At 35.6% G+C, this 26,019-nt stretch overlaps 1 protein-coding gene across 1 annotated transcript in view; it reads right to left on the bottom strand.

The window, feature by feature from the left end:
• The window catches only part of LOC123316924, a 40,261-nt gene that overhangs the window by 12,411 nt on the left and 1,831 nt on the right, over window positions 1-26,019 (bottom strand). The window contains exon 2 of the mRNA XM_044903237.1: window positions 6,756-6,797. The gene's annotated coding sequence lies outside the window, so the exon portion shown is untranslated. The remainder of the gene's footprint in view (window positions 1-6,755; window positions 6,798-26,019) is intronic.

Here is a 26,019-nt window from a genome sequence, read left to right on the forward strand (position 1 = left end):
AAAATTTAAAGAAACATTTCTATCGAAGACAAAACTAAGTTTTTTTCAGAATAAATAAAGTCTTCCAACACTGGTGATGCCTATCATATGGTAATGCTTGAAGTACTTTGAGGAAATAGATATATATTGTAAACTTTAACTCAAACTTGTTACACTCAAGTTGAGTCTAGTTGAAAGAAATACAAGGTTGGGCACAACAGAATTATAACGTCATAAATTCAGGAAGGTACAATTAAACTCGTGAAATTTAGCACCTCGTTTCTCTTGTGGAGTGCAAATTGTTTTATTGCTCCAGTTTTGCGCAGTGTCGTATTTCCTTCAAAAGAATATGTAAATGAGAACTCGAAAGTTTATTGTTATGCCACTTGAAGTGACCGGACTTCTCTCCGAGAGATATTCAACAATAGGAAACATTTAACTTTTGAGTGGGTGGTTGAATAAACACTCATAGAGGTAATATTTGAAAAAGATCCTCTTATTATTCATGGTAGTTGCGAAATGAGAAATTATTTTTGCATCAATCAATACGATTTTCATTCGAAACTCGATTCAAAAAAATATAATTTTCAGTAGGTACTCCACGAATTTTATTGTTGGAATTAACGTATTTTTACTCACTTATTCTTTTCTGTCTCTTTGTTAGGTCGGTCCAATTTTTAAAAAAGAATTCAAACTGATTCTCAACAGGGCAAAGAACTTCCAATTCTGATCTATCTAAAAACTGTACGACAAAACAATACACTCTAGACTTTCTGTATGAAATTATTATTCAAATGGAGTAAATCACCATGTTTTCCAAGATATTTGAAAGCTATTAGATAATTGCTTTTATTTCCAAACAGGTTTATGACCTTTTGCTAATCTTTCTTAAAATTTGCGAACCTGAAATAACTTTCTGTGGATTTTTAAATCATACCATTTATTAGTACCTTTATAGGTACTAATAAATGCAGTTCATCTTATCCCCTTTTAAGTATTATTCCTAACGATGAACTGACTTTTGCAGGTAATTATTCCAGCAAAGAATTCACAACAAAAAAGAATTAATAGTCCTTTGTCCATTGTCCTTTCATCTGACAATAACTCTACCTAATTTATCCTTGTGATGGGCTTAATATCAATTCATTTGTCATAGCAGCACTGACAAACATTGTTTCGATCTGTATGTACCTAGGGGTGTAGTAGTTTGACATGTAACTGAAAAATGAATATTGACCGAGATTTATGGCACATTGCAGATAGTACCCTCCACTGACAGACGCAGGTGTTCATAAATTCGCAAAAAACTACAATATAATAGGAAAGATTCATGGCCAAATGTACCTTCACAGGAGTTTTTAAGGAAACGTTAACCATTTTCTCGATTTATTGGTCAAGAATTTTTTTTCCGAATATTATTGACTGCAGGTGCAAATTTTTTTATGCATTCTTGGTGGATCCTCAATAAAATCTTAAAAAGCGGACGTTTAGTGTGATAAGTCACTTCATTCATTACACTTCTTGGGTAGTTTGGAAGGCAAGGTAGGCTCTGGAAGAAATATTGGGGATAATTTGGCCTTGACTTGGACCCAAAGTAAAGCGCGACTGAAAAACAGAGGTGCTCAACTTGCCTATATCGATAAATGCGAAACAAGGTTTGATTATGTGAATAAAAAATTTGTAAGGAGTAAAAATGAACATGAAACTTGAAAAATTTATATTTGATGAAACAAAAATAAAGAACAACTTGAGAATTGGTACATTGACAACAAAAGTCACCTCCCCTGAAGCATGCTGATGATATTCATTGCTACATAGAAAAAAATGAATGCCGGATACCGAACATTTTTAAAATGCGAACAATCCTTCAGTAACCTAGGCGCCATTTAAAGAGGATTTAATTTTTCTCGCACTTTACACCGGATGGTACATCACACAAAGCCGTGTGGGTGGTAGGTATGTAGTTGTTTTCGGCGAAATAATTCTCATGTTTGGCGGACAAGGTAAAACTACTGAACCCTATAGAATTTTAAGAGAAGATAAGTGGTTTTTCGAGTACTTTTTAGAGGTATGCATAATCTTCATGAGCCATAGGGTGATCAATAGGCGGTTGCTCTCTGAATAATGTGCAATGGCGCACACAAAAAACGCAGATAATGGTTATGAGTGTTTTTTGATTTTTCTTAACCACTAACAAGAATAATCAGGACCGAATCGGAAAAAATGGAGTCCTGTGTTCAACTTTCGTGAAAACTCTATACAACTTCATCTGTGTTGAAGGTATGTATAAACAAATTTTGATATTTTGCCAATTTAGAAAATGTGCCATAACTTTTTTATTTTCGAGAATATCTAAAAACGATAAGAACTTTCAACAGGTACTTTTTTACTGGTTTCACTGGAGATTGTTGTACCCTCTACGACTTGTATGGGGTAGTGTATACTACCCCATTGTATTGACGACCTTGTTGTATGTTTGTATTATTTCTGGATGAATAAATAAATATAGCATTATTGCCGGTGAGGTTTATACTGACAGACAATGATGCACCTAGGAGTTCTCTTAGATTCACCTTGAATACTTGAAGTCAAAGAATCATAATTGTTTTCTTTTCAATAGTTTTTGATCTGCAGTTCAAAATGGAGTTTTATGTAAGGTTCGAACTTTTTTCCATAATCCAGTCAAAAGGAGCAAAACATTCACGATCTTCACAGTGAAATTCATGACATTTTACAGTCTAGACACGGTCAGATTCGCGTACGTTTTCACTCATTAGAAACTATGACATGGTCTGACCGAAATTTGAACCCTGAATACGACCATGATCGGACTGAACTCGAAATATAAACTAAAAGAATATTAGCCGCAGATAACGCTACCCAAGGTTCAAATTCTATATTTGTCGAATGCAGTACCGCACACACTTTGTTTGAAAAAATCCACACGATCCAATAAGTTCAATTGCACCTCTCAAATCATTCAGTTTGAGACAATTTATTCAAAACTTGACCCACTTGATTTTGTATTTATGGTGCCTGCATCTGGACTGAAAATAAAATGTCGCATTTGTATTGAAATGCTCGTTGCAAAATGAATGTGTCTACGATGCAAGACGACACTCTTGGCAGACTAAAGCTGTGCACACACGTCGTGGAAGAAGGGAGTTTTTAACTCAGATAAATGAGTCATTATGTTGACAGAATCATATGCAGATTGATTTCAAGTAACGGACGCAAAATAGCCACAGCCAGAATCGTTTAAAGCTCAAAAGTAGGCGAAGAATAGATGCTATCTGTAACAATTTTCTTGAGATGATAGTCGGATGGAGCTAAATCCGGTGATAAAGGGGGGTGTTCTAGTAATTTAAGCCCTAAATAACGAATTTTTTGCATGACAACATGGGATTTGTGTGCAGGGGCGTTGTCCTGCAAGAACAAAACACCTTTGGATAGCTTTCCGCGTCTTTTCTCTTCAATTTTTTCCCATAGAGTGGTCCCTAATGTCGAATAGTATTCACCGGTTATTGTTCTACCCTTATCCATAAAATCAATCATGATTACTCCATGGCAATCCCAAAAAACTGAAGAAAGAACTTTTCCAGCAGATTTTTGGACACGAAACTTCTTAGGTCTTGGAGAACCAGAGTGTCGCCATTTCATCGATTGTTGCTTTGTTTCTGGATCGCAGAAATGTACCCAAGTCTCATCCATAGTAACAATTCGGTTTAGGAAGTCTACATCGTTTTCAAATAGACCACAGATCGAACGCGATATTTCTACCCTTGCACGCTTTTGGTCAACATTCAAACATCTGGGGATCCATTTTGCAGCAATTTTTCTCATGTCCAAATTGACGTGAACTATATGATGAACGCGTTCGTATGAAATATTCAGTGCTTCAGATATCCATTTCAGCCCAATTCGATGGTCTGATAAAATTATGTCATGAACTGCATAGATATTTTCGGGGACTGACACAGAAACTGGCCTTCCCGATCGGTCATCATCTTCAATGGGAAATTTACTTCTTTCGAAGCTTGCAGTCCAATTTTTCGCGGTCGCATACGAAGGACATTGATCACCAAGGGTATTAAGCAAATCTTCGTAAATCTGCTCACCTCTGAACCCTTTTGAATACAGGTACTTGATGATGGCTCGCTATCCCAATTTTTCGATTTTCACAATTTCGGTAGACATCTTTTTTCTTTTAATTTTTTGCGTAACTATGGTTTACTTTTTCGACCTCAAACTTCACACTGACACTTCTAATAAGTTATTGTTCATTGCTATGGTAACGCAATATTTTTTTATGCATGGAACTAGTCTAGGCTAACTAGATATCGATACATCCTTGTAAGTAACTCTCAGAGATTGGGTCTATTCCTTCCACAAACCGAACATGTATGGACAGCCGTAGGACTAGATGTAGACATCATAAACAATAAGAAAATTCACATAAGCAACAAGCCGATTAGATCTTCCTTTCAATACATGGAACTGCTGATTCGAATTGAAATGCATAAGACTGATGGATGTAGAAAAGTGTCTGCATGTCTGCACTGAAGATGACAGGACATAAGCGTTTTTATTCCACGTTCAGGAGTGTGGGAGACTTTTCACAGCCTTAATTTGACACTTTTTGAAAGTGACTAAGAAATATATTTCTTCCTTTTTTGTTCAGAAGTTCGCTGAGCGACCACAATAGCGTGAAAGATGTGAACATATAAGTCGTTCGTCATTCCCTTTCAAATCTGGCCGTATCAATATTCAAGCAGCATAAAATAATCACACATTAAACAATGGTAATGGTCAATGAGTAACTCACTACCGTAGCCCAAAAACAGTTGTTAACAGTACACAATAAGAAATTCCATAACTGTTTTTATTCGCATTGCTCGAATTTAATGTAGGGTAGGTTGTTGAAGTTGTGGTTAATAATTAAATTCGGCTGGATTATTCTTTGTCAGTATACAAAGAAAACCGTGGATACGCTTGGTGAACTTGCTTGATGAGAGTTTTGAACGTATAATATTTCGTTGTCCAAGAAACTTGCTATTTGACATACATTATCTGTCCTATAACTAGAAGATTACTTTCGGTACACAGAAAAAATTAGAAACATAGAAACGATTTTTTCTGTTAAGAACAAAATACAGATTCATCTAACCTACTAAAAAGAGAACCGACATAGGAATGACAGAAACAACCTTCTTGAAAGAAGAGAACCAATCTCAACATGCCAACATAAAAACAAATTATCTTAGTATACCTTCCATCAACACCGGTTCCTAAAAGTTTATTTTGATAAATAGATAAACATTAGTTCTACGCACTATCGTTAATAGGAGAAAATCAAGGACAGTTTTCTCAGACAGACACAAAGTTTACTATAAGTATATTGAGTTTTTTCAACTCAAGATCTTTGAAGTTTATTACGAAAATTGTATTTGTGTATTTTTTAAACCTACATTTTACGTATGGAGACATCCTCAGTAATGACAACGTCAACTCCCTTAAATTATATTCATACCAAAAAGAATGAAAAAGTCAAATTTCAACTCACCACATAAATATTTGCACTATTTTGTAAGAATTTGGAGATTTTGCCTATTACAAACCACTTCAATTATTCGATAAAGTTTGGTTGAATGTTTTTCATCGAAAAAATAACTACTTAATGTATTTTTTTTCTACACTTCCACTTGATTTCCTTCCTTCACACATCGAAGGCTTGTGATAAGGTCTACAATTATTATATCATAAAACTATTATATTTTCATCAAGATATCTTGACACTTTCCCCACTTTCAGCCTACTGACAGCCAGTTGGGTCGAAAGTTTATGGGGCAATTTAAATATTCAATTGACTAATTTAGAAATTTCCAATACCTACACTAAAATCCACAGCCTTCACATTTAATATAATTTTGAGTTGATTTGAAAAGCAACCATATAATCTAGACTTGTTTTAGTCATTGTTCTTTGATGGATCTTTTATTGGTTGTACTGAATTGTGGAACTCTACAGTCATACAGATATTTTTATTTCGATCAATGAGATTAACCATTTACCATTCTTATTTTTGATCAGACAATCACGCAGATTAATGTTAACACTCTCAACTCTGCAAGTGGTATTCGCTTAGTTGGTAATGCTATAACCCCCATTCTGGTAGCCACTGACATTTCACTAACCCACTCTGCTGTAGGAAATATTTGTACTTAGAACTGTAAGGAAACTTAATAAACATTCCATTTTCTTTTCGTTCAGATATTGAGCTATTGTATAATTGTTGAGACAAATGCAGTTTCTATCGATCAGAACTGGACACAGCAGGAATAACCGGATATTTGAAAGTTATTTTGATCGCAATTTCACTGTTGTGCAATGATCTAGAAGAATTATTCACGAGTTTCGAGAATTGGTTTTATAAATAGGTATAATTAGGTACAACAGATTCATTGTTGTTCTTTATTACGCTAATATCTATTTTTTAGACGTAGTGTCCTATCCTATGATCATTTTTTTCAAAAACGCCACATACCAATTTTGAATATTATCGGAACGTAGACAATCACAAAACTTGCCCGCCATTTCGTCGTCGCAATCTTGAATTTTTCAGTTTTGACAGGATAATCGAAAAGTTGCTCCTTTAGAATATGTATCACATTAATCTCTACGCTTGTCAAAAGTTGACTCTCGAAAAACATTTCTTTTTTTTATGTTGCAATGAACTTACACTCAACCAATTTTAATGAATACTAGTTATATCTCACCTTATTTCTAGCTGGATCATTTAAGCTGGATTTTCTTGAAATCTGTAACAAAAAAGATATTTCTTCAATGAGTCATATAAATATAAATTCATTCGTTTGAAGTGCAGCCATTTGGAACTGTTTCTCAAATAAAGAGTATCAAATTGCTGTTCACTTATTTTTTCTTGTTCTCGTTATCCATTTGGATTTAATTTTGTTTTAATCAATATATTCTTCATAATGCACTCATCCTTGATTGTAGGAAGTGTTCCAATTGAAAACACACATAAATGAACCTTACGTACGTGATTACGTTTTACAAAGATGTTGAGTTTTTCTACATATGAATATAGCACGTAGAAACTCAAGGTATTGTGGAAGAAATAGTTATTATGAAAAAAATTACATATCTACGAGGTTTGGTTTTTATTCAGAGAGCTCAATAACTCCATTTTGCGGTATTAGAGTTAGAGGTTTATCCATTAATTTTGGAACACACTGCATAAGGCATTTAAAACTGAATTTCATTTTGACATTGCCATTTTCAGGAAGCACATATATTCAAATTGACCTATTTTTACATCAAATAGATTAATTGTTATCCAGGATCTTCATACACTTCATATATTCGTTAGAAGTTTATGCAGATCATGTTTAACATTCACAAAAGGAAAGGAATATCAATTTATGTAAAACCCCTCACTCAATTTTTCAGACAACTTTGAACTGTGCCATTTGCATGCTTGTAGAAATGAAAGTAGGCATCGAAAGACAAGCAGGTCTTGTTGACGCCAATACTGTTTGGTTAAAACGAGCAATTAACAATGTCGCAAAAAAAGAAAGTGAACTTTTCACACTATTAAGTAACTGAGGAGTTGTAATGAGTTTTTTTTTACGGATATCCTTCATTAGATTCTGCAACTAATGAAATGAGTTATTCCAACTCTTAGTTGTCGATGTCGTTTTAGGTTATTAACGGCTGTATTGGTGAGAAAGAAACCAGAGTATAATATTCCATATATTAAATCAAACGACAAATATGTGGAGTTTGAACATAGATTGAACCCAAAAATTATTCCGAAAATCATGTCATATCTGCGTTTTTACTCTTATCTCGAAAAAACCTTGATTTCAATTGACTTCCACTCACGTTGATACGCGTAGGTGTGCACTAATTGAACAATGAGAAGATCATGAACTTGCGTATTTCCTTTGCCCATTATTCAATCCAGCATCAATTAAACGAGGTACTGGCAGCAAATCATAAATTTCGATATGAAAAAGTCTGCTAACAGAGCTGAAGGGTAATAGTAACAAGACTACTGTCACCCTCAAATATCTACAAGAATATCGTAGTTATCACATAAATGTCTGTAGAAAAGGAAAGAAGTGAATGAGATGTTGAAGGATCCATTTGGAAAGGACGAATTATTATTGGCCTAAACATTTCCTCAATTTTTAATGAACAATATGAACCATTATAAAAAAATCCCTCTTCTTCAATCCAAAATTAAAGTTGGTTTTGGGAAACTCCAAGAGAAATCCCATATTAAAAGAAACCCCAGACAACGTGGAAATTATAAATGCTTCAATGATAATGATACATCTTTATGCGGATGATGAGCAAGCATCAATTAGAGAATTGAAGTGAACTATGTAACTTCCGTATGGTTAAGACAGCTTTTCTGTATACCTATATGTGAGATCAGTGACTAAATTAAGAATTCATGAACTATCCCGTAATTAACCGAATAAAAACATATCTACCCTAATAAATCTTAAAATTGAGTATAGGAAGGAAAAGTTTTCAAGTGGTCAAAATCTAATGCATCGGTTTATACATGAAGGAAAAGGCTCTAATAGGCGAACAAGAGCCTTTTCCACTTCAATCTGGCAGCAATTATTTTGTCGAAATTATACAGGATGTTTTTTAATAAGTGGGAGGTACTTCATATAATTTTTTTTAGAAATCACCCACCATTCGGAGATACAGCGCTTAGAAGGTTGGGTAATGAAACTCCACATAATGTACTAAGAAGATAGTCTTCGAATTACTTCTCCAACTACTTCACCTCATTTCTGGGGTTTGGAAACAACAATCCCATAAGATTTTTCTTCAAAAATTGTTTTCGTAAGAAAAAATTCGAATTATTTTCAGCCCCTAATGTACACTTATACACTGCGCAAAAAAATTAACGCACATTCTGAAAATCTCAATTTTAATGAAAGTTAACTCTACATTGAATTTATAACTTATTTTTTATGTTCTCTCGTGAAGGTTTTGAACGAAACAAGACACATTAAATAGAAGAAAAATTCAGGATTTCACCGAATCTCATGTGAAAGAAGAGAAATGAACAATTTTCAAAATACTGAAATGCTGATAAGTGATTTAATACTTGGTATTTCCACCCTTGAGTTAATTACAGCTCGGTAACGACGGTTCATACTCAAAATGAGTGATCTTAAAATGTTCTGATCTAATCCTTCCCAGATTTCTCCGAGTTGGATTCCTAAGTCATTAAGAGTAGCTTGATGATTTTCTGAACTTCTCAGCCTTCTATTAAGGTTGTCCCAAACCTGCCCAATCGGATTGAGATCTGGACTTTTTGCTGGCCATTCCATTCGAGAGACTTCAACCTCCTGAACGATGCGCGCACGATGGGGTCTGGCATTATCGTCCATAAAAATTAAATTTTCACCAATGTATGGGGCGAATGGCACTACATGCTCTTCAAGAATGTTCCTTTCATACTTATCAGCATTCATAGCTCCAATATCAACAACCATCCCATACCATAATCGATCCTCCCCCGAAACCAGTAGTATTCAGGAAATTGCCCTGAGCATACCTTTCATGTGGACGTCTGTATACAAGGGAACGTCGATCACAATGGTAGAGGCAGAATCTAGACTCATCTGTGAAGAGAACTTTTTTCCAATCGGCCTCTTCCCAATGGAGGCCAAAATCCAAACGCGCCCTTCGATGGGCTGGGGTAAGAGCTGGGCCTCTTGCCGCGACACGAGGCCTTAAATCATATTCTCTGAGGCGATTTCTTATTGTCTGAGTGCTAATTTGCACCTCATGAGTTTGCTCAAGCTGAATTTGAAGGAGTCGAGCGGTTACAAACCGTTGTCTCAACGAAGAAACTCTCAAGTAACGTTCTTGAATGGCAGTTGTTACCCGTGGTCTACCCTGTCCTGGTCTTCGGACATTCATACCTGCCTCCCTGAATCGCTGCAACATTCTGGACACACTTGTATGGGAAACTCCAAACCTTTCTGCAATTCTTGTGTATGTCCACCCTTCTTCTCGCAAAACTACCGCTTGGGCACATTCCTCTTGGGTCAAAGTGCGTGTTTCGCGTTGCATAGCGATCAAGTGTAGAAAATCAAACGAAAGAAAAACTATTGATCACTAGAATTGATCGAGAACAACTGATTTTAGAATGGAGCCAATACATTCAAAATCTGATAATATCATCTTTTTTTATTTCTGCTGGGAAAAAACATCTGTATTGAAGAAAACCGTTGAAAGTGGATAACATATGCATGCATAATTCTGATAAAAATAATTATCATTGAGAACACCTTCAGTTGTAGAATAAATTTGAGATTTCCATAATGTGCGTTAATTTTTTTGCGCAGTGTATTACGCAGTATTTTTCTGAACCTTTTCGGCGTAAATCTTTTCCAAACCTTCAAAAGCTCAAGAACGATGTTATTTATAGTCTACTGTCACTTCGTATAAAAGACTCTGCTTTCATTCTAGCCCCTTCTAGATGACATTAGCGAGAACCCACTTTTTATGATAACGCTCATAAGGCGGCTTCAAGTGAGTCCTAAGATCATTAAATCATGGTCCATTAACAGATGGAGTACACGCCAACATTTCAAAGACAGTGATTGTCAGGCAAATTCATCATGGATCTGCACAATTTGGCACGAGAATCAGTTTCCTCTATTTTTTCTCATTCATAAATCAACAGAAGGCAGACAAGTTCTAAATGAATCCACACGTGCGCTATCCACATCTGTATTAATCGATATTTCATATTAAGATTATGTGAAGGGAGAAGAAGATTAAAATCTCGCGATATCTTCTCTTTGATATATGATATCCGGTGTATTCAGGAAATGATTATGTAAGCTTATTCTATTTATCAACTCATTAACATTTCGATTTTCAATTATACTTTTCAAATGGACCAAAACTGAAGTTCGTTGAACAAAATGCAGTGGTGAGCCATTTGTTGGAAAATGATCGTTTGATGGTCTTCTACATTCTACAATTTCATTTCACTGACCACTTATAAGGATAAAATTAATGTTGTAAGGATTCTCATGATTGCTGTGCGTGAAACACCAGGTATATCGGACAATTTCCTAGTACTAAAGGCCGGATAAATTGCTATATGACCTGAGACAGCCACGTCCCTCTCTTCGTCTCTTTCATGCACATTCTTTTTGTTCTCGACTGAACCAGTAGCGTCAAATTTGGCAACGAGTTCTCAAAAATTCACGATGGGTATTTTGAAGCAAAATTTTGGGGTCAGATAGTACTCGATACGATTTCCCATATTTTCAATTTAGAATAGGAAAATCCAGGTGTTGAGTTTACGTAGGACTGTATAATTGCAATGTAAGAACACCATTGTCAAATGAATCTATCGGCTTCATTCAAATGACCCTTGAATTTATTCACACAACTCATTAATTAGTCCAAAAAATAAACGCCATTCTTCAGCCAAACGAAAAAATTGTCCAATCAATTCATACTATACGATTTCAACAAACAAATCAAAAAATTCTTCCTTGATCTGGTCGTTATCTACGATTATTGATTGTTTGACTTCGCAATCTATAGACAATCAATTAAATTTCTGGATAATATTCGTTCTTTATCGATATATGTGGTCTGGAGAATTTCCTATATGTCACTCTTGTTATTATTTACGTCAATTTTGCACGATTTATAAACTGGTAGTTATTGTTTGGAATTTTTTCGTTATTGATTTGTGCCAATCTTACCTACGTCTCAACTGTAATGTCGAGAAATGACGTCGATATTTATCCTAATGAGGTGATTGAGGTAAGAAAATGGGAAGAGAATTGAAATCAGCATGGAACATTCTGAAAAATCCATTTCTTTTCATGAGATTTCCCAACATATTAAACATCGATAAATCACAATTAAAAATGTCCACTAAATTCTGAAAAATGGACGAAGCAATGAGAGAAATTGTGAAAAAAAGGATATTCTGAAGTAAACTGAACTAATCGATGAAAAACTCCAATTAAACGAAGGCCATTTCATTGAGTACTCTCAGTACATTAAGGGTAATTGGACTATGCCCTAATTCTCTACAATCGCATAAGATTATGATGTTCTAGATTTGTCATTGAGGTTTCATCGATTTCTACGTTGGTTGTTCTATGCATTCATAAAACGCAATGACTTTCATGAATGAAAATAAATGACTTGGTCAACAGCTGATAAAGAATTAATTGGACTCGTCCATACCAACATTCCTTTTGAAAAAGGGATAAAAACACCATCCATAATGAATAAGCTTTATGCGATACAAAAACAAACTGTCTGAGATATGAAATATTGGGATAAACTGTTTTCATTTAAGAACTCTATTTTATATAAAAAATGGGATAGATACCTGTCTGTCGAAGGAATGTTATGACTCTCTAATCTTCGCTGTCAACTGGATAAATGCTGAACGAATAGAACCACAACAAATATGATCCTGAATACCTGTGATATCCTGTTTTCAATCTGATCTAATCCACTGGAGTTCCTGTACGAAGACAAGCACAAAACCGGCGATTTTTATAGGACATGGCGATTTGAATTCAGCACCGGCGTGTTCGACAACTGCAATCATGTTTACTGTATTTCTTTCGTGATCAGAATCCAGAATTCTGCTTTAATCACACCTAACACCAAGCCAAATGCCATAATCATGTCGAGGATATAATTATGTGGATTCATTGATCCATACCATTGATGGAATTGACAGCAGATGTGGAAATAGCATCTATTAAGTGTAATTGAACGGGTAGGTTGCTAACAATCATCTATTTACCTTGAGACCTTGCCCACAAGAAGCGAATTTTTGCGTTTTGAAAATGGCATATTGCGTTCGAATATATCTGATGATATTTATTCATCTGTCCATTCATTTTGATGGGGTTAGTTTGATCTGTCAAAAAAAAAGCGTGGCATATGAAGATTTTCAATGTAGGCCCTATAATCATCAGTACATTATACTGATACGAGAATAAATTACAGGATAGACGACGATAATGAAGATTTGGAAGAACTGGTTGAAGAAAATGATGAAGAAATGGATTAATTATCAGCGGCTGCTGAAATAGACAAATAGAACATCGCCAAATGAAATCAGGGAAATAATTAGAAGTTTGAAGAAGAGGAAAGCTCCCAGAAGCGATGAAATAACGAATGTTATGTTAAAGAAATTACCTAGAAAAGGCATAGCCGCTCTATCAAATATTGCGAATGGAATCATGAGGACAGAACACTATACCCAGAAAAATGGAAAACAGCGGAAGTCATAGTGTTCAATAAACCATTCAAAGAGAAGAAGTTCCCACAAAACTACAGACCGATAAGTCTACTGTCGGCGTTAGGAATAGTAGTAGAAAGAATTATAGCCACGAGGCTGAATGAGGAAACCGAAAATCTGAAACTAATACCACCAGAACAGTTCGGATTCAGAAGAGAGCATTCAACAGAGCAACAATTATTAAGGCTCACAGAATACATTACAGAGAGATTCCAAAATAAACAAGCTAGGAGTACCCCAAGGGTCAGTACTTGGGCCACTACTGTACAACATATACATTCACGGTATTCCGAAGAATCCAAGAACCATGCTTACGTTATATGCTGACGACACAGGCATAGCAACTCGACACCGCAACCCAGAAGTAATACAACGAGTTCTACAAGAAACGATTGACGAAACAAATGACTGGTGCATAAAGTGGAAAATCAAACTCAATGGACAAAAGAGCCAAGCAATATTACTGCAGAAGAGAAGACTGCGACCCACAACGAATCTAGAAGTTGACGGCGAAGAAATCGACTGGAAAAATGAAGCCAAATATTTAGGAATAACGCTTGACAAAGGACTTACTTGGAAAAGTCATATCAAACAAGCAATCGACATAACGAAAGCAGCGATGAATAGACTCTACCCTCTGATAGGAAGAAGAAGCCACATGTCGAAAGAGACTAAATTGAAGATAATCAAAGGCGTTGCTAGGTCTCAACTGACTTATGGATCAGTTGCCTGGGGTTTCGCGGCAAAGAGCCATATCAAAATAATTCAGGCCACTGAAAACAAGCTGCTACGATGTGCAATAGATGCACTTGGTTTCTCAGGAATAGACAGATTTATAAGGACCTAAAATGGAAAACCATAACGGAAGTCATTAACAGAAAAGCAGAGAAATTATTCGAAACAGCGAAAAACCATCCGAATCAAGAACTCAGGAGACTAGTGGACTACGACCCAGAGGAAAACAAAAGGAAAATCGAATTTACCGGAGACCAAGAGATCAATTAAAAAGAGATGAAAATAAGAACAGAAACTTATTCAAAATCCAATGAAGTGTTATCCAATAGAGGATAAACACATAAATCCCAGCACGATAGTGTGCGAGAAGAAAACCGACTAAGAGATGAACGGTTCATAGGCAAATGCCCGGAACCAATATTCAAGAAGCAGTTAAGGGTTTTTAGTGTGTCTCGAGCTCAGGAGAGTGACTACATCAGATTATGCTATCGGGAGAAGAATTCAAGGTCCAAATTCCCTATTGCAGATTTGGAAAGTTTCGTTAATCAGAAGACTTCCTGAAAACACCGTGCGAAGCAGAGACATCTGTGTGAGATGAACCGTCGAGGAATGTGCGATCTTAAAATTCCACAATGACTCACAAAAAAATTCATCGATCAGTTATTCATTGTCTTCTGAATTATCATCCGCAAATATATCCTGCTGAAGTAAGAGGAAACCGTCTCGAAAAAGATCGTCATGATAACATTTCTTCCTTTGAATTCAAGCTCCAGGAGCTGCAGATATCCGGTGGATCTTCATGCTTTACGAAGCTCGACAAATTCATACGGATATCCGGTAAAATGCTATTTCTGTCGCTCTGTGGAATAATACCTAGACATATTACTCTGAGGCTGAGGGAACCTGAATTTAAATGACGTATCGGAGAGCTATCCTGTCTGTTGATACTCGGCTGTTTGTGGCTGAAATGATGCATCGAGAAAGTAAAAACTTTTCTGAGAAAGTTAATTAGTTTATGCAACTATTACGAACTGAAACTTTCAATTGTCGGTAAGTTTACAACATAATGGTGCTGATTACTTTAAAGAAGGTGACGATAAATTCCGTGAGCGATATGGACAATGAGGACTTACATTCCTTGATTTGTATTGGACCTACTATATGTTGAAGTGGATCTCTAGTATTTACTATTTTGTAAAAAAATTTATCTCTCTTCTAAATTATTAACTTTCCATGTATAACTGGGAAGTTTGTCATGTACCTTCTACGAGGCTTGGAATAGAACTGTCATATCGCTGATGATGAAGGGTTTCCATTGGAGAATAATCCCCAACATTTCAAAATGAGAATAAACAGGCTGTCACTTCTCGTGTAGGAAACCAATTTGGTCCTCCGATGGACGAATGAAAAAAAAGGGATGCTCGTTTTATGAAGGGGAGAAGCTCCCAGTATATATCCTAAGAAGGTTTAAAGGACCCAAAGTGAGCTTCCTGACTTTATGGTTCCATCAATATTGAAAGAACAGGGAACATCCCCAGTACACAGTATTGCACTCTGAAGGTATAATAAGAAATCCCTGAGGAAAAATAGAAAAGGACCCCCACAAAATGAAATTTCAGTGACAACGGAGATGTGGAATGAATGTGTAGGTGGTTGGGCTGTTTTCTACCCAATTTATTTGTAGATATTTCCTAATGTATTTGCTATATAGAGCTATTTGTTGGAGAACAGTTTGCATCATTGAAAATCCCATGATGACCCATTTTTGACATTTAATCGTTGCATAAATTATGACATAACACCACGTTATGTGTCATGTGTCAAATAATCCGTTACCTGATGCCTCCCTAAGGAAATTAGAATGGAAACGCTCCAGTGAGAGATAGTTGAGTGACCGTTTTACTCCAGCCAATCCAACCCACAATAAATTAATGCAATTATTAATAATACTACTGAATAATGCATCAAACATGCACCATTTGAATAAAATATTCCAATTTCAATGTCAATACCAATCCAAGCAATTCGCTCTTTCACTCAACTCCTGGCCTGTGTTTTTTTTCCCATTTCATGAAATGAAAGTACTCAAGATATATTTCTTACTTCAGGGGAATGCCAGAGATAAAATTGTTTCATAGTTTGTACGTGATAATATTCAGTAAAATCGATGGGTGGAGTATTCAAATGAAGTCTTTGCTACTTGTTAACATCTTTGACTTGAATATCATTCTAGAATCATGATGGTGGGGGTACAATGAATATCATTTTATCGTTGTTTTTTTCAGAAAAAAACAGGCAGAAGTTACACCTCGATTCTTGATTTTCGAAGTCTAAGAAGTAAACAATAGAGAATTGAGAGAAAACACTTGTAAAATTAGTTTTATAAAGTTTCATTCAATCAAACGTCGAAAATTTCGAAGACATCAAAATACTGAGAGATGTTCATGTAACAATTGTATTCTTTCAAGATATTGTGGATGAAATTTTAAACTGTTCATTTATGAATTGAACTTGAGGGGCTCAAAAACTATTAATTTGCTGAAATACTTATCGAAGAGATATATCAGAGTTAATACATATACCTAATGTAACGGAATACTGTTTAACTACTACATCTCCAAGAGTTAATAGATGCTTAATGAAGCAATCATTATTGTCTGTTGTTCTGAGTGTATATTGAAAAAAATCTATTTCGTTACCTCATCTTGCGGATAAATTAATGAGCCATCATCTCCAACATATTCCGTGAAAATCACTGTGGCAATGACCCAATTGTTTCGAACTACATAATAACTGTTAAAATTCCAAAAACGTGAAATGAAAGTGTTTCAATTAAGGCTAACACATTAACGAAATTTCGTTTGGGGCACCATCAGCAGTGCGTCATTAGTAAAATACCACACTGGGGGCATTACTTGATGACTCACTGTCAATTCCGGTCAGAGGTGTTTCCCCTTCACAAAGACAAGCAGGTAGTTTTGGACAACTGATTAAAAGGTATCTTCCACAATTCTGACTTTGATGTGCTGGTCGTTGAAGTATTTACATCTACCATTGTCGAAATTATGGTTTAATTTAGATCAAATATGTTTCCTGTTTGTCTTGAGTTGCTACAAATCTTGTTTCAGCCTTTTTCGAGATTATACAGAGCTCTCACTGCTCTACACACATCAACACGTGGGAGGTTGGTATGCTTATATGGTCACAAGTTGATAATGGTACCCAATTAGCAAGGTATCAGATAATGGGGCCTATCCCATCATTAGACGTGGTCTTTGCCCATCAATTCCGAAAAAAAATCATTCAGACACCATTACATGTTTCACGTATACATATCTGGAATTATAGATAATTCAAAATTGATGCAATAGATACTAAACCGATTAGAAATAACCCAGCTTTTAAAATATTCAAAATATCTGTTCCAGGAAATTTTTCCTTTCAAAATCTCGTTCGAGATATTAGAGTTATCTCCAGAAGTCATTAAGACTTTTATCTGAAATGTTGGTGTGAATTATTGACGAAAGAGGTCAATGGTTTATTATGATGAATACGCCGCACTTGTAGGTATCAACAAACGTTTTGTTTTTATTTAGACATAAATATTTAATTTGATCTTTGACTGTTTAATTATCGTAGATCTAGTATGGAACATTTCCCTCTCAAACCTGAAAAAAAATTGATCGAAATTGGAAAAGATGACTATGAATAACGAAAGTGGGTCTGTACTTTTGAAATTCATGAATGGCATACTTTGAAGATGATCACTGGGAGACATAAATAAAGATTTACAGTTGGTAACCACTTTGGCATAGCTCCAGAACGACCACAGACTGCTAGACTGGAAATATATTTTGGCAAAACATACTGTTTTACACAAACAAGGCCAAATGGATATTTGTTGTGTGGAAATACACTGAAACCTATAAACTGGATGGAATGGCCAGTTTCTTGGAGAGTCATTGCGATTTTTTTGAAGTGTTTTGTCTCGGTTGATGAAAATGGCAGTGTAAATGTAGTGTGGATTACGTAAATGGGTCACTAGAAAATTCTAGGTTTGAACAACACAGAAAATTGATAGTCCCTGTGATGTTAGCATCCAAAGAAATACCCACCTATGCTAGGATGAAAGCCTTATCAACGCTGATTACGAAACCGAAAATCCCAATTAGATCAGACGAATATAACAGGAGATATCGCAGATTGAAATTTGCAATTTTTGAAAAATTCCATTTCCGAGATGAAAATTTTAACGGAGGGAGATAGGCTTTCGGAAATGCTTGCAATAGATTCAGCGTATTCGAAAACCTATATTTTCATACCAAAATTTCAGATATCTGACACTGTTTAGAGAAAAATCGAATTTATTGTTTTTCCATTTTTCATTTTCCAGTTCACTTTGAAGTGCTCTCTGGAGTGCAATTCTCTATGAAATCATCTACTGTTAGGTTTAGTGGAAGCAACAGAGTGAGTTTTATACACTCCATGTCCTAAGACAGTGGTAGGACACCCTGATTTTCAAGCAGAGGAGCAAATATGTCATTTTAGGGGGGTCTAACCCCTTGCTCATTTTTGACCCAAAAAATCGGGATTTTCGAAATTGAGTTTTCATGCTAGGATGAAAGCCTTATCAACGCTGATCACGAAACCGAAAATCCTAATTGGATCAGACGAATATAACAGGAGATATCGCAGATTGAAATTTGCAATTTTTTAAAAATTCCATTTCCGAGATGAAAATTTTAACGGAGGGAGATAGGCTTTCGGAAATACTTGCAATAGATTCAGCGTATCCGAAAACCTATATTTTCATACCAAAATTTCAGATATCTAACACTGTTTAGAGAAAAATCGAATTTATTGTTTTTCCATTTTTCATTTTCCAGTTCACTTTGAAGTGCTCTCTGGAGTGCAATTCTCTATGAAATCATCTACTGTTAGGTTTGGTGGAAGCAACAGAGTGAGTTTTATACACTCCATGTCCTAAGACAGTAGTAGGACACCCTGATTCTCATGCAGAGGAGCAAATATGTCATTTTAGGAGGGTCTAACCCCTTGCTCATTTTTGACCCAAAAAATCGAGATTTTCGAAATTGAGTTTTCATGCTAGGATGAAAGCCTTATCAACGCTGATCACGAAACCGAAAATCCTAATTGGATCAGACGAATATAACAGGAGATATCGCAGATTGAAATTTGCAATTTTTTAAAAATTCCATTTCCGAGATGAAAATTTTAACGGAGGGAGATAGGCTTTCGGAAATACTTGCAATAGATTCAGCGTATCCGAAAACCTATATTTTCATACCAAAATTTCAGATATCTAACACTGTTTAGAGAAAAATCGAATTTATTGTTTTTCCATTTTTCATTTTCCAGTTCACTTTGAAGTGCTCTCTGGAGTGCAATTCTCTATGAAATCATCTACTGTTAGGTTTGGTGGAAGCAACAGAGTGAGTTTCATACACTCCATGTCCTAAGACAGTAGTGGGACACCCTGATTCTCATGCAGAGGAGCAAATAGGTCGTTTTAGGGGGGTCTAACCCCTTGCTCATTTTTGACCCAAAAAATCGAGATTTTCGAAATTGAGTTTTCATGCTAGGATGAAAGCCTTATCAACGCTGATTACGAAACCGAAAATCCCAATTGGATCAGACGAATATAACAGGAGATATCGCAGATTGAAATTTGCAATTTTTGAAAAATTCCATTTCCGAGATGAAAATTTTAACGGAGGGAGATAGGCTTTCGGAAATACTTGCAATGGATTCAGCGTATTCGAAAACCTATATTTTCATACCAAAATTTCAGATATCTGACACTGTTTAGAGAAAACTCGAATTTATTGTTTTTCCATTTTTCATTTTCCAGTTCACTTTGAAGTGCTCTCTGGGGTGCAATTCTCTATGAAATTATCAACTGTTAGGTTTGGTGAAAGCAACAGAGCGAGTTTCATACACTCCATGTCCTAAGACAGTAGTAGGACACCCTGATTTTTATGCAGAGGAGCAAATATGTCGTTTTAGGGGGGTCTAACCCCTTGCTCATTTTTGACCCAAAAAATCGAGATTTTCGAAATTGAGTTTTCATGCTAGGATGAAAGCCTTATCAACGCTGATTACGAGACTGAAAATCCCAATTGGATCAGACGAATATAACAGGAGATATCGCAGATTGAAATTTGCAATTTTTAAAAAATTCCATTTCCGAGATGAAAATTTTAACGGAGGGAGATAGGCTTTCGGGAATGCTTGCAATAGATTCAGCGTATTCGAAAACCTATATTTTCATACCAAAATTTCAGATATCTGACACTGTTTAGAGAAAAATCGAATTTATTGTTTTTCCATTTTTCATTTTCCAGTTCACTTTGAAGTGCTCTCTGAAGTGCAATTCTCTATGAAATCATCTACTGTTAGGTTTGGTGGAAGCAACAGAGTGAGTTTTATACACTCCATGTCCTAAGACAGTAGTGGGACACCCTGATTCTCATGCAGAGGAGCAAATAGGTCGTTTTAGGGGGGTCTAACCCCTTGCTCATTTTTGACCCAAAAAATCGAGATTTTCGAAATTGAGTTTTTATGCTAGGATGAAAGCCTTATCAACGCTGATCACGAAACCGAAAATCCTAATTGGATCAGACGAATATAACAGGAGATATCGCAGATTGAAATTTGCAATTTTTAAAAAATTCCATTTCCGAGATGAAAATTTTAACGGAGGGAGATAGGCTTTCGGAAATGCTTGCAATAGATTCAGCGTATTCGAAAACCTATATTTTCATACCAAAATTTCAGATATCTGACACTGTTTAGAGAAAAATCGAATTTATTGTTTTTCCATTTTTCATTTTCCAGTTCACTTTGAAGTGCTCTCTGGAGTGCAATTCTCTATGAAATCATCAACTGTTAGGTTTGGTGGAAGCAACAGAGTGAGTTTCATACACTCCATGTCCTAAGACAATAGTAGGACATTTCAACAGAGACAAGAGTCAAATTATGACAGAAAGCTTGGGAAGTTCTTCTTCCATAATTCGATTAAGTCAAGTTTGAAGACTTACGCATTGATATTCGAATCATTCATTACCAACAAATTGATGGATTAAAGATAAAGACATTTGTCTCATCATCGATAACCAGAGGAGCCTCAGAGTGTAAATGATGCAATCACTCTTGCAGTGCGTAGAATAAGGAATCATGAGTTGAATCAGTTGAATGATTGATATGCTGAAGCATTCGAATTACAGGAGAATGTGAGAAATTCTCTGCGAATTATTGAGTCAAATGCTCAAGAATTACACAATTCCTTTGTGAGTGAGATTTTCCTTACAGCTGTTCCTGTATGACCTAAGGAAGTCTTATTATCCTTTATTATCCTCAACAGCCACATATAGTTCACCATATGTCACATGGATCTTTCGTCAAAAATGTATAACATTCGTAAATCTCAACACAAAAATTAATTACTTCTTTAAAGGAAAACCCTGTATAATCGTTAATTCAAGTTGTTGTGTCGAAGAATCCGTAGAAGGAAAATAGGCGATGTATTCGTATTGAAAATCCATGAGGAAACTATTTGAATTGATTGACAATTTCGTAATATTCTCAGACCAGATTGTCGATTTTCCGTAAACTAAGAACCAGGTTCCCAATTACCAATTTGTCCCAGTTCATCACAAAAGCAAACAGCCCACTGACCTAGATGAGCAATTTATGAAGATCTCCTCAAGTCAGTCTTCAGGTAGATAGATACTGATGGGATTTTTATACCTGATGCATAAATCAATGTTGGAATCTTCGGCAGTTGAAACGATTGAAGAATGAGAATTGAGGTAATTGATAATTCAAACAATTAAATTAGCACTGGGTTTCTGCAAATTGTAAACATTGATATAGAGACACTTTAATAATAATTGTGAACGTTTAGTCTTCTTGACTAAAGGCATTGAATTCCAACTTTGAGAGTGGAAAATGAAGACTGTTTAGTGAAAAGCATTTGCCATTATCACTTTTTGAAAGTGTAGGTATCTATTTGTGGCACAAAAAATTACCCTTTTAACCCTCGTAGAGGTTCTGTGTTTTTCTATCTAATAGTCAGGTTGTCCTACCACGGTACCATTTGTTGTTTAGTAGTTTCCAGAAAACCAAACATTTCAAGATTCAATAGAGCATTGCACTAAAGAGAGCCCTTCAAATTGAACTGAAAATGAAAAATGGAAGAACAAAACTTCAATTTTTTCTTGAACAGATTTCCGGAAGTTTGGTATGAAAATATAGCTTTTCTAATACGCTGAATCTATTCCAAGCAATTTCGTGAACCCATCTCCCTTCGTTTAGAAGTTCATCCTTGAAATGGCATTTCTCAAAAATTCCAAATTTCAATCTGCGATGTCTCGCGTTATATTTGTCAGATCCAATTGGGATTTTTGTTTATATAATCAGCGTTGCCTAGGCTTCCACCCTAGCACATAAACTCGATTTCGAAAATCTAGTTTTTTGGATCAAAAATGAGCAAGGGGTTAGACCCCCCTAAAATAACATATTTGCTACTCTGTGTGAAAATCAGGATATTCTATTACTGTCTTAGGATATGGAGTACATATAATTTGTTTTGAAGATTCTAGACAACCAAACAGTTGATGATTCGATAGAGAATCGCATTCCAGAGAGTTCTTCGAAGTCAACTCCAAAATGAAAAGTGGAAAAACAAAAAAAAATATTTTCTACTAAACAAGGCCAGATATTTGAAATTTTGGTATAAAAATATGGGTTTTCGAACACGCTGAATCTATTGCGAGCAATTTCGGAAGCCTATCTCCCTTCGTTTAGGTTTTCATCTCAGAAATAGCATTTTTCAAAAAGTGCAAATTTCACTTGAGAAATCGTCAAGACCGAACGGTTGTGCCGAAATGAATGAAATTCTCAAATTTGTTACTACAAGAGCTACTCTTTCAGAATATGTATCACGTTTAGATCTACGATAATTTTCCTGGAAAATAAATCACTCCCAAGATGACCTTCGAAAAATTCCCAAAAAGTTGGGTTCAATTAAAACTTCCTCAAGACCGAACGGTTGTGCCGAAATGGATAAATTTCTCAGATTTATTACTAGAAGAGTTACTCTTTCAAAACATGTATCACGTTAAGATCTACGATAATTTTCCTGGAAGATAAATCACTCTAAAGATGACCATCGAAAAATTCCCAAAAAGTTGGGTTCAGTTGAAACTTCCTGGTTTTTTTCACTCATCATGCATATTTTTTTTGGATTCATTTCCTTGATGGGTCTTTCCTTTATAACCCTATGAGGAATATGGGAGACCATCGTGAAAAAATGTTGACCTCTTTAAAAAACTTTCGTAGGAAGTTAGAGACTGCTGTAAGAATCCATATATCTTGGGGAAAGCGTCATGAATCTATTCAAGGGTATTCTTGGATGAAAACAGGATGGAGGAAACACTGCGGCAAAATAAAATTCGACCCGCTCAGAAAACGCAGAAGCATAAAGCGTTATTGCTGCAAACCGGCCTCGGAAGTCACGGAAATGATATAAGTTTCAAAGGGAAATTTTAAGCATGGCCGATCTTAACAGCAACAGTTTCGCAGTAAAACATCTCAGCGAAGCCGTATTTCACTTATAAATAACCGCGAAATTTACTGCTCAATATTTCACTTTCGTCGTCACCCTGAATTTGAAATATTACAAATTGGTTTTTATTGTTACAATCCCGGTTTCGCACAGTCGGACCAGTCGAGAAAGAGGAAACTTCGCGATGTTTTTTTGAAATTGGAGTCCGAGATTGAAGTTAATTTCTGGCGATAACGATTTATACATGGATCGTTTGTCAACATTGGAAGACTGCGAGGATTTTCGATTTATGATTATGGTTTTCCAACTGGGAGAAAAAGAAGGATTGTTTTCTGCTGGTCAGTTATCAGAATTGAAAAATGGAGGGTATCATTTCAGATAAATCGAAGAATGCAGGAAAATATGGTTTTTATTACTATTAGAACTGTGCCTTCTTTCGAATTGGGATTTTTTTGGAATTATGCAGTTTTTTTCGATGAAAAACAATACACAGAACACTCACCAGAGTGCTTGAAAATTGTGACCACTACATATCATAAAAATACCAGAAATTCACAGAACCCAACTCTTGGAAGTAAGTTAAACGCGCACTTATGAATATTTGACTATTTTAGAAGTAATTCGATAGTCAAGAATAAAAAATATCTGTGATATTCGAAAAATTGAATATTTTGGATGAATGCAACTCTGTCGAAATGTCCACAGATGTTTAGTATTGCAGATTTAGCTTGTTATTCTGAAGGTAATTTTGTTTCTTCAGCGATGGCTAAGCTCATCATGAAAAATGGCCACATCTTTTTATCCAGATCGAATAGTAAAAAATGGCAAGAAAAAAATATGTTTTGTAGAACTCGTAGGCCCGTATTAATAGTCAGATCTCAAAACGGGTCTCAAGACCTATCTCAGTTGATACTTTCTCAAGATAGTGACAGCATCTCAAGATGTCGGCTAATTAATAAACTCATATCAAGTCATTATCAGTTTGATACTATCTCAAGTAACGAGATTTGAATCTCAACTTATGAATGTCTTGAGTAATGGTCTTGAAATATACTTGAGACTACAAAACGAAAAGAGAAATTAGTATTTTTATTTTTTCTTGATATTTTTTCAATACTGTGGCTCACAATAAAGTGTAACGAAGCAGGTTTTTCAATATCGAACGAACGAAATATGTCACATATTTGATCAACCGCCGATGCATGTGGTCCAGATAGGATCTCGGGGTATAAATTCAGTCGCGAAATTAATTAAAAGGGATGTTGATGAAGAGATTGTTTTTCGACCAGATCGCGAAGTAGCATTGATTACAGAAACAACTTTGTTGTCAATCTCTTTTGTACCTTATTGATGGAGCGTCTTGTGGTGGAGATGTTATGGGTGTTAGTAAAATGGGTATAATGGTAACCATTATACCCAAGAAGACGCCCATCCAGTACTCGTTGTGTGTACCTCATGTGAACTCTGGATATTTGAAAGATCCTGGAGTCATGCATGATTCTAGTCCATATTGCGACAATATCCAAAAATTCTGTATTAGGCCAACAATGCCTTGGACTTTAATTGAAGTCTGATTTTCTGTTGCGATAAACTTCATGAAATCGCTTTCGTCGTAGTAGTTGACCACATCCATGGATTCCATATTGACTTCAATAACGCCGATTTTTGGAAGCACAAAAGACAATTAAATTTCTAACAGTTCACAGAGCAAACCAACCCAACTTTCATTTTGAGATCATCTTGAGTCAGGGTTCGACCATACTCAAAATTTGACGTTTCCAAAACCTATCTTGAGATCATTCGAGGACTTGAGTCACATTTATTAATAAGCGCCTACTCAAGTGAGATCGCCGATTGAGACGTCATCTTGACAGAGTCTCAAGTCAAATTTATTAATTAGACTGAATACTCAAGACGCTACTCAAGATATTCTCAATACTTGAGATCTGACTATTAATACGGGCCGTAGAGTACTATACTCAGAATTTCCATCATCTTATGAGATTTATCTCAGTATCAATTCAGAATGAAGCTTTTTCGAGTCATATAGCACATAAAACATTTGTTTTCTCCATTAAACTTTTGAATTCATTTTGTATGCAAAAAATTATTTGTATTTTCGAAAAGTAAGCATCTACTTCACACGAGTGGTTGGTTCAAAGCAGCTCTGCCAGAAATATAAAATCAATGAATATTTGCTTGAATTACGTATTACCAGCAAGCTCCTTTTGAGAGCCTTTTTGAGTTGTTTTCAGGACTGTTTGGAATCATATATTTCAACTACAGGATGAGGAATGATGACAGAAAATAACAGATGCAGCAGGCTTACGTTTGGTGGGCTCTAGAGTCTGGAGATTGAGGC

The sequence above is a fragment of the Coccinella septempunctata genome, chromosome 7, assembly GCF_907165205.1.
Source record: "Coccinella septempunctata chromosome 7, icCocSept1.1, whole genome shotgun sequence".
NCBI lineage: Eukaryota > Metazoa > Arthropoda > Insecta > Coleoptera > Coccinellidae > Coccinella > Coccinella septempunctata.